This window comes from Hylaeus anthracinus, unplaced genomic scaffold, assembly GCF_026225885.1.
Source record: "Hylaeus anthracinus isolate JK02 unplaced genomic scaffold, UHH_iyHylAnth1.0_haploid 2, whole genome shotgun sequence".
Classification (NCBI taxonomy): Eukaryota; Metazoa; Arthropoda; class Insecta; order Hymenoptera; family Colletidae; genus Hylaeus; species Hylaeus anthracinus.
Genome location: NW_026534838.1, coordinates 7,846,284 through 7,856,248, shown reverse-complemented (window position 1 = coordinate 7,856,248; position 9,965 = coordinate 7,846,284). Strand labels below are relative to the sequence as shown.

Genomic DNA, 9,965 nt, shown 5'->3' with positions numbered 1-9,965 from the left:
CCACTAGCGTTCTGTTATCCTATTACTCAGCCGGAGCTTCCCTGATATAACCGCCCAGATGGCGCCACCGGCACGGAATTTAAATGTTGCACCTACTAATCGCCGAAAAACGTTTATAACTGTTTAATTGCAATCGAAATCGTATCAACGCCGGTTCTTGAATGTTGCTAATTATCTGTCTTGGTACTGTCTTCCACGAGTACCAAGGTCCGTTTTTTATATGCAAAAAGTTAATAAACTATAGAAAAAACGTATATGTCTAACGAAGTAACGTGTAGCCAAGACTGAAATCCTCGATGATCGTTTAAGAAAAATCGAGATCGTAAATTGCCTTCCTGGACCGGAAATTCTGAAACTGTTTGTGAAGAATGCCAGAAATATTGGCTAGAATTTGCATCCTACATATAATATAACTCGGCAGAAATAGTTGTTTATTTGAAAACTATCTTAATAGACGAATAAAAGTGATTTCTACTATCGACTTGCAAGTAACGTTAATGAGCGAAGCTAAGTGTGTCGACGTTTCAAGTTTCAAGGTATTCTTTTGCTACAGGGAAATTACAATTTTTAATGTACCGGGGCCGCTTTTAAGTTCATTTTTATCGGAACCTTCGGAGAAGCTCTTTTCTCCTCGGAAACTTTCTACCAATTATGTATATTAAAACTACGATAGTTATCGATGAGCGTCGTGCTCGGAACAGTCGACAGGAACCGGAAGTAGTAAATTCTTTGGCAAGAAATGCGTGGTTAATTTAAAATAAAATTTCTTCGTACAATGTTATTATTATTGTTGTCATTATCGACGATAAGAATAGACGTAAAAGTGTCAAATTCCCGCGTTGTTGTTTGTAATATCTCAAAAGACATAACGCGTCATAGTCTAGAGAAACTGTGAAATTTAGTTTCGCTTGAGCCCCCGAACGCAAATATTGGATTAACATCGTCTGGTAGATGTGCGTAACGCAACTGCGATGCAGACGTTTAATCCTATCGAGGTGTAACGCGCGAAACGAGTCGATTCCTCGGCAGGTGTCGTTAACACCAATTTCCCGTTGACGATGCTCGCGTGTGGGTGCGAGGCAATGAGTTCAAGATTCGTGTGTTCCTCTACTTGGCAAGTGTTGTCGTGCCTGTATAAATTACATCATAAATATAATTATCCCATGTACGCGGTGTAACAAAATGTTTTAATTATTCTTCGTTCGATACTTGAACTCGGGATTTTCTATGAATCGCTTGTGGTATTTTTGGTAAAGTTTACCAGTTTCCTCGATAGGAGCGAAAGATGATTCGTCTTACTCATCCTGCTCGTTTGATAAATTTTTTTTTTCTACCTACTGAAAAGTCCGAAACATTGAATATTATGTCTGGTGCCACGATTATGGTTTGATTTCGATAACGTAGGTAGATGCTATCGTACATTCTTATCGCGAACGTTTCTCTTCGGTAGCCAATTCGATTCACAATGTATATTTCCTTCGAATAACGACGCCGACGCCGACGCCGACGCCGACGCCGAGCCACGGCATGCCATGGCATAGCCGTGTCTTCGATTCGGGCGACGCGACGCCGCGCGAGCTGTCCAATTATTATAGCGGCGAGAGAGTAATTATTTTCGGCGTTCGAAGCGGTACGGTGGGCAAAGTATCTGGGAAAGTAGTATATCGTTTGATTGCATAACGTGTTAGTTATGGACGAACGAGAGAGGCGCGTGTAATTCATACAGTTCCGCGTATAGTGTTGTAACTCGTGGTGTTAATTAAACACACATGACACGAGGATACACACGCTATGGCTGTGTGCGCGAGTAAAACATTTGTAAACGTAATTCGGCCTCTTCTAGCGATGCGTTAACAAATGCATTTCGTATTTCAGTATTTTACATGTAGCGAGGTTTATTACCAACCTTGGATAAATTTATTGTAGTATCGACCAAAGGAGAAATGAAAATTAATGTGTGGGAGTGGAAATAAAAATATGTACGCGTTCGATAGAAAGCCGAGGTGCAGCTACACGCTGTTATTAACCTAACCTTGAGCAATTAGATAGAGACAGATAAATAGGTGAACAAAGATAAAATGCTACTTTTACATTATAATTATAATATTTTACTAGTTATTCGTAGACTGTACAAGTTATGCTTTTCTAGGAGGTGTTTTCAAAGTGTAACGAGGCTTCAAACATAAAAAGAGAGCAAGGCATCATCGGATGCTTTGTATGATACGTAAATATAGCGAAGAAAATAATCCCTTTACACATCGAACGAGCGTTTATTTTTGTCGAAAGCAAAGTGTAATAATTAATTTGACGAGAAATCTTTGGCTGGAACGAACGAGATTTCAGCAGCAGATTCAACGATTACTCGTAATTGTAAGTAGAGATCGTACCTGTATGTCACGATCAATCTTCGTCGACGTAACAGTTTAATGATGACGGTTTCCTCGATATCGGAGATTCTACTTCACATTTCAGAGGTCAAGCTCGCCAGCGAGAAAATTACATCGGCGAACTCTGATCTCGCAATCATCCAACTATTATGTACGTGTATGTATCCATTGTAATAGGAATTTAGAGATTTACTCGAAGAAATATTATATCATGTTTCCGATGCTTGTCCGATGGTCATCGAGACTAAAGAAGAATTTTCATCCATCGTTATTCGCTAGACAAATAATCGAGTATTTATAATAGCAGGGAAAACGATTGACGCGATAGCCACTAGTTTGAATGTCGCGTCGTCAGTCGCGTCTACCTTTCTAGCGGTATATATGTACAACAATGTAGATACATTGCTGGTTTGATGGACGCCGACGGGAAAATAGGAAACGAAAATCGTGTCCGGAATTGAGAGAAATCGCACGAATATCGAGAAAACCTTAGTTCCGATTCGAGAAAAGTAAGTATTCTTTGAGAACGATGGAACTGTCACGATGGAACTGTCGGTGCAGATTCACCTCGACTAAAAAGTTTCGACCAACAGTTTCAAATCTACTTATCCGAAAAGTTTCGTTTTTTCGTCCATCTCTGGGACGAATTTTAACAAAATGGAACAGGCCGTCGAAAATTGTGCTCGTTGAAACTTTCGTATTCCTTCCCGTTAAGTACATTTTACAACTGACGGAATCGATAATGAATAATTTGCTAAAACTATCAAATACAAGCTCGTACCTGACTTACTAAAATGGATTATACGATATTACACTAATATTATAGATATCATCGTTCTTCTTCTTCTTCTTCTTCTTCTTCTTCTTCTTCTTCTTCTTCCTATTTATTTATTTTCAATATTTTCGAGCAACAAGTATACATTACGAAATTTCGGTTCAAGTAAAGTATTTCTATTACACAACGCCTCGTTGTTGTACTGAACGTTGCCACTTTTTCTTTATATGTATGACCACAGATCAAGTCGTACGTGTCCACGTGCACTTGGATAATCGGACATTTTTGAATAATATATACGTCGCGAGATAAATTATTCAAAACCTTTTTGCGATATTTTTGCGCGAATTCTAGTTCTTTTTTACATGTATGAAATTGAATAACACGTACATAATTTATTTAAAAAAAATGTATTAGATAACAGCGCGTATACTTGTTCCTGTTTGAACAGCGTTTTTTTTTTCTTTTCCAGAAATAATAAAGCATCGAATGGCAAATTGTCCATTTTTTCAGATTACGTATATCGGCGATTGTTTCAGAAACGCGCGAGATAACGTACGACCGTTCGTAAAACGCTACGAATCCTCGTTCCAAACCGATAACAACTACAACGGTGCCAGGATAATTAACAAATGTATTATTTTATCTTTAAACACGTCTGACGATAAATGTAACATTGATAGGATACTATGGAGAATTGTGTAATTATCACTCACTTGTATCTACTAACTGCATACGTTCCTAATCTATTGTTATTACCTCGGTTACTAATGATACGTTTCTATTGACGTAATGGCTATGTAATAGCCGTTAAACGTGTGATGTCAACTATTGGGTCGTAAGGAATGCCCAAGGCATCGCAATCACGTGTTTCTCATTATGCGTTGCTGTTGTACTCCTTAAATAGAGACGAATGCAGGGGAAACGTAAACGATGAGAGATATGTAGATGACATTAACGATAATAATTGATATTTTTAAGGAAACTAGTGAGAATTAGAAAGCGTTGAAATTTGGCGAATATATACTGTAGACGGTGTATTCGAAAATGATGTGCGAAAACCGAAAAGGGTAGAACGCGCATCGCGCGCAAGCGATGAATTGAAAAGGACGTGCTCGTAACATTAGGTCTCGTTCGTTTCCGTGTCCGGTCGGGGGTGTTCGGTGTATCCCGTGCGAGAGCCTTCAGCGCCGCAGCGCGGGTAGTTTTCTTGCCTCCTCGACGCGGTGGTCGTCGCGGTCGTCGCGGTCGTCTCGATCGTCTCTCGTCGCGAGTATCCACATCCACCCCCGTTCACGTTCACGTTCGTGTTCGTGTTCCCGTTCCCGTTCCCGTTCCCTTTCGAATCGTGTAGCGAGGGTGGACGACTCGCTTGGAAACCACGCATCCCGAACGACGAGGCCGTAGTTCCATTTCCATTCATCCCCTGATCGGCTGTTGCCGCGTTCTTGACGGGCGCGGGCGTTGCGTCGCGGCGTGGTGCGGCGCGGCGCTACACGGCACGGCACGGCACGGCATTCTGGTCACTATTCGCCGTCGTTGCTGGTTTCTTTTATCGCGTCTAGTCTGTTCTCGTTGGTCGGTCAGTCAGTCGGTCGGGTACAGTGGTTGGCGCCGGATAGTGAACGCGTCGCGCACACGTCGTGTTGTCCTTTTCGCGACTTCTCGTGGCTACAAGGCAAAAAGCAACAGCCAGCCAGTCACCGTTTCGCGCATTACAATCGGAAACGATGTTCGTATCGCGAAAGTGAACCGTGTTGCCAGCGTTCGCATCTCGCATCTCGTATCTCGAGTCGAGGAGGCATGATTTGTTCGCGCTGGTTTCTTTATTTTCCGTTCAGCTATTTGCGTGGATTCGGTCGGTGTGCGCGATGTATCGCGTATTTTTTACCCGTTCTTTGTGAGTGAGTCGCCTTCTGTGATATTGTGCGAGCAAACTGTACATGCCCTCCCCTTTTTTTTCCGCCGGCGAGTGCGTTGACACGCCGGCGAACGCACAGCGCAGCTCGCATCTAATTAGGAGGGAAGAAACGACAACTCCAGCAGATCACGTGAGTACAAGAATTACGTAAATTTCGTTGTAGAGTTGTTCGCCTCTACGAAAACGGTCCAATGTCAGGCAGTCGTTAAATGCGCACTTTCCTTACTTTTTTTTTTTTTTTTTATAAGCAAACAAACCTCACTAGATCGTTTCTTCTTTGCCATTCCAATCGGGGCTCCCTTGCAACCTCGTTCGGATGCAATAAACATTACGTCGTGTCGTGGCGTGGCGTGTCGTGTCGTGCCGTGTCGCGTTGTGTCCTGTGTTTGTCGGTGTATTTTGTCGAGAGTATAAGGAACTTACAACCAGATAAAAATTGCTTTATTTACACGTCTGAGTTTTCTTATCGATTGTGTCGAAAAATCAAGCACCGAACATGGTTACAAGCAATGTACCAACATTAAAGAGTAAAGTCGGAAATGGTAATGTAAACGGTACACGCGAAACATATTCGTACAATGTCCATCGACATGTTTAATTTTCGAATTTGTTCTATTCTACTTTAGAGGGAAGAAATTACGATACCACGTCTCCCTTATATAATTGTTGCGATAGATTTTGTATTTTTGTTAAAGCTGCTCGTTTTGAAAATGCCTAACATTGATCCTTTTTTAAATGGAAATTTGTTTGGAACGCACAGAGACGTCGCGCACGAGACCCTTGTTTCGAAAAATTCCTGTTGGACCACCGGAGACCCGAAGAGACCCGGACAGATCCGGAGAGATCCGGAGAGATCCGGAGGGGGAAAAGATCATTAAAATGAAAACGTGCATCGTTGGTTTTCCATCTGTAGCTTGGACTCGTTTTTCTTTGTACTCTCATTGCACGAAATGAATGCCAAATATTTATTTTTATTTCTAATAATAATTCTTTGTTCATTCACTTTTGCTTTGTTTTGCAAATGCAACGTTACCAACCTATATATTATTATAATAATAGAAATAGTTTTCAGTTTTCGCCATTATGTGAAAATGTACCAATTAGATTTCCTAGTTTCGAAAAACGCCTAGTACTCGACGGGTGTCTCGTGCGCTGAACGTTCTCCGAAAGAAAATATTATATTTCGAGAGATATACAAGAAGAGAAGTAAGAAATAGAAAAAGAATAGATTACGAGTGTTTCGTCGTGGAAAATAAGCGGATCTATGGGAAGGTATCAGTGCTATGCGACGTGCAAACGTTAGTTTTCGGCATCGTAACGCACGGAAAGAGGTTATCGCGCAGAAAGGAAGAAACATTCCGAACGCGTTCCTTCTTTATCCGTGCTCTGTAGGAGGGCTGGCCGGAATCGTAAAATATAATAGAAAACACGCGTAGAATCGTGACAAGCTAAATATAACTTCCTTTTCCCTTTCCTTGGTTTAGTCTCCCCGTAATATTTTTGCTCCTTCTTTACATTTCAAAGTACGTTTCTTGTACATTTATTCTAAATGAAATCGATGTTCGTTTAGACCGTGTCTGTTAGTTTTCGTAAAACTTAGAAATCGTAAATTACGATAAACACGAAGCGTTTGAAATTATACGATGGGTGCGCGTAATATTCGGCTCCTCCTTTTCTCTTTATACACTAGTGTATACATACATGTATGTAGGCGATAGCTTTCGAAGCAGCCTGTTCATCGGAAACTGGGAGTAATTAATTATTAACCTATTTCTGTAGTTGTAATTGTACGTGGTAGCAAGACTCTTCTGTTGCGGGCTCGTGAAAAGTTTTCGTCGAGTTGTTTAGAGTTATAGAGGAAAGTGGTAGGTCTGGGTTATCGCGACTCGTCTTTTCGCCAAGTTTGTTATGCTCGTTTCCGGGTTCACCGGTTGATTTATACGGAAACTTGCGCCGTTGTTAAGAGAAATATAATTTTTGTTATTTCAGATGGTTCGCGTTACGCTATTAGTATTTCAAATAAACGTTACGAGACGAATAAATAATGGGATCAATTTATGTGTGTTGCACCGTTTATCGTTATCAAAGTCTGATGACTATTTTATATTTTCTATGTATATGTAGGCAGCGCACGAGTATCTCTTGTCTGTTTATCACGAGTTTTTCAGAGAATGCATACTTTCCATTAAACTTTGCCGAGTTGTAGATCAACATCGAATGGATAGTTTTTCAATTTTATATCGACAAGTCTTCCGAAGAGGAACGCGTTACAGGTGGTCGAAACGCGAGCAGCCTGACAAGGCACCAGTTAAATATCCAAGATATTATAGCGAAAAACTATTACCAAACTATCACCTAAACGGAAAAGGTCAAGTATAAGGTTAGTTGTTCTCCTTGTTAGGGTCCCTTTATCACCTATACTTCCGGCTCTCTGTATCGTGATTGCGACGATTTCGTTATTTTTAGGACAACCAAGCCATGCGTATGTCTCTCGCGCGTTAACCAAAATTTCCTCTCGCGCCTCTATTTTTGTTTCGCTGTTGCGTTCTATTTTATTTGCTTAAATTTTAACGAGTTCTGTTCAACTTCAGCCCGTTAAGAATAGACGAAGCCTGTTGACGGAAATGTGAACCAACTCTATTTGTATCCTGTTTTCCTTGGTAAATTCGTATTTATAATATTATTATTGTTCGTGTTAGGATCGAGGCAACGTTTATCGCGATCATTTTCTTTGACTTGATTCCCGAAAAGGATTATATTTTCGAACGATTCGATTTCCTAGACGCTACGAATTGGAATCGAGGATTTTCCTGGTATGTCGGTAGTTTGCGACTTTGACAAGCGTTACGAGTTAACCGAACTACGCGTGTCGTGTATACGCCAAGGAGATAAATCTTTGCACGTATACCGAGACAGATCGTTCGGGTTCCGCTCTTTTCGCAACTGTCGATCGCGACAACGTACAAATCGTATGGAAATTGCGCGAGAACATCGGCTACGCGATTTCAAAGTTCCGCTGCGGCCGTGCGTCGCGTCGCGTCGCGTAGAGTCGCGTCGAGTCGCGTAGAGTCGCGTCGAGTCGCGTAGAGTCGATGACGTTATTGGCTGAAACCACCTGCTTTTCTCGGAAGATGCAGGCACCCGCGGTACTCGCAATTTCCGAAGCTGTACTTTTCGTTTTTCGTTGCCAATCCTCAGAAAAATTGCTATATTCGACGAAGCGTCCCTTCATTAAATTAGGATTTAGACGTATCCGAGAACATGTCTCGGACCAAGGTTGGTTCTCGTGGTTATAATCCCCGTTCAAAGAATTCCGGTTCTACTTCTTTAAAAATTGGGATTACCGAAAGGATGACGGGAATGAATCCTCGGAGTAGCCTAAGCTTCCTTTTCAGCCCAAAGGACACCGTTATCAGAACCTACAGAATTGCGAACGACGCGACGCGGCGGCAACAAATTCTCGATGTCTTTGGCAACATACCGAGGAGCAGTCGAGTAGTCGAGCGATATTTTGTATGTATCGTGTTCTTGTTGTTAGTTGTTAGCCGCGAAGGTAATTAGTCCTGGTAACAAAGCGCATACTTGGAAGCTAAAGACACTCGTCGCGCTAGCTTTTACATTCTCACAGTTCGCAATTCCAAACCAAGTACGGTCTATTCAACGAGAGTTGACACGGTTTTTGTGTAATAGTTGTTTCGCATACACATTTTGCATTTTATGTAAGCATTTGACTCGCGATACCGAGCGACCCGAACAAACACGGAAAACTCAAACTACGCTAAAGTTGACGCGCAAACTTTTATGGACACAAACTGGAAAAAGAGAATACCGTTATACCGGTCTATCTCGTCGTGTTCGTTAAGAAAGCGATTTGATTTTAGCTACATTCGTATGACGGATAATACCTACGCGTAGACAAACTGCCGCGACAGGTGAAACATTCTTGTTCGAACTGTCGTTGACGATAAACGGTAACCGATGGCGTTTAACTTGGCTTTAACGTCTCTGTACTCGGTGTGAGAGTGGTCTGAAACTTGGAAACCGATGAAGCGGTAACGAAACCCTTCCAACATTTCCGGACAACTTGCCGGACAACAACGTATTAGATTTGATTTGACACTTTCGACGAAAGCGTATCTTGGTTACTTTTCCGCGGGATTTCCATGGCAAAGGAGACGCGCTGCGTAAATGTTGCACGAGACAACTTTCCAGTCATTGTGAACATGATTGGTGCTCGTACATATATTACGCGAGTCTAGGTGTTGCCGTGGCGTTGGCAGTTGCTCCGTCTGCGACAACCGCTTAATAGAGGCTTACTCGGCGTTTTAAGTTGGCAATAAATATTAATGCGGCCTCTGCACAAGTTGGAACCCCTGGATTCGAACGTACCGATCCTATCGCGAGGACGTGGCAGGTGGTAGACGCCATTTCATATTCCTTCGGAGCTATTAAAACTCGTACACCGAACTACGTTCATGTGTAAATCAGCCAAGTAATAATATCCCGAGAACATGGAGATTGGCGTTTCGAGATGAACGATGAACGTTGAACGATGAACGCGTTTCTGGACGATTTATAACAGCAAACAGCATACATCGAGAATATAGTATACGATGAGAACTGTAACGATGAACGGTAGACTTTGGAATAATTCAACGACAGCCGTGATTCTGTAAACTTGCTATAAAAGTATAGAGGGGACGGGTTAATTGTAACCGCGACAGTTTTCGGGTGGTATTAAAACAAATGTTTGAAAATAACAGTCCAAAGTAAGCCGACATGTAGCGCATCGGCTACAATATCCTATCGTTCTACGTTATGTTCTAAATCGATTGAATCGTTCCACTGTCCCTGAACTATGGACTTTACCGCTTATTCAGAG

The 9,965-nt window shown here is 41.8% G+C and overlaps 1 protein-coding gene across 3 annotated transcripts in view; it reads left to right on the top strand.

Annotated features, from left to right (window-relative positions):
- Positions 1–9,965, top strand: part of LOC128892853 (cAMP-specific 3',5'-cyclic phosphodiesterase) — a 179,014-nt gene that overhangs the window by 34,887 nt on the left and 134,162 nt on the right. For 2 of the 3 annotated variants that reach the window (XM_054153453.1, XM_054153448.1), the window contains exon 1: positions 4,903–5,213. The exons of the other annotated variant lie outside the window; for it this stretch is intronic. The gene's annotated coding sequence lies outside the window, so the exon portion shown is untranslated. Of the gene's footprint in view, positions 1–4,902; positions 5,214–9,965 lie in introns of those variants that run through there. 3 annotated transcript variants of the gene reach the window in all.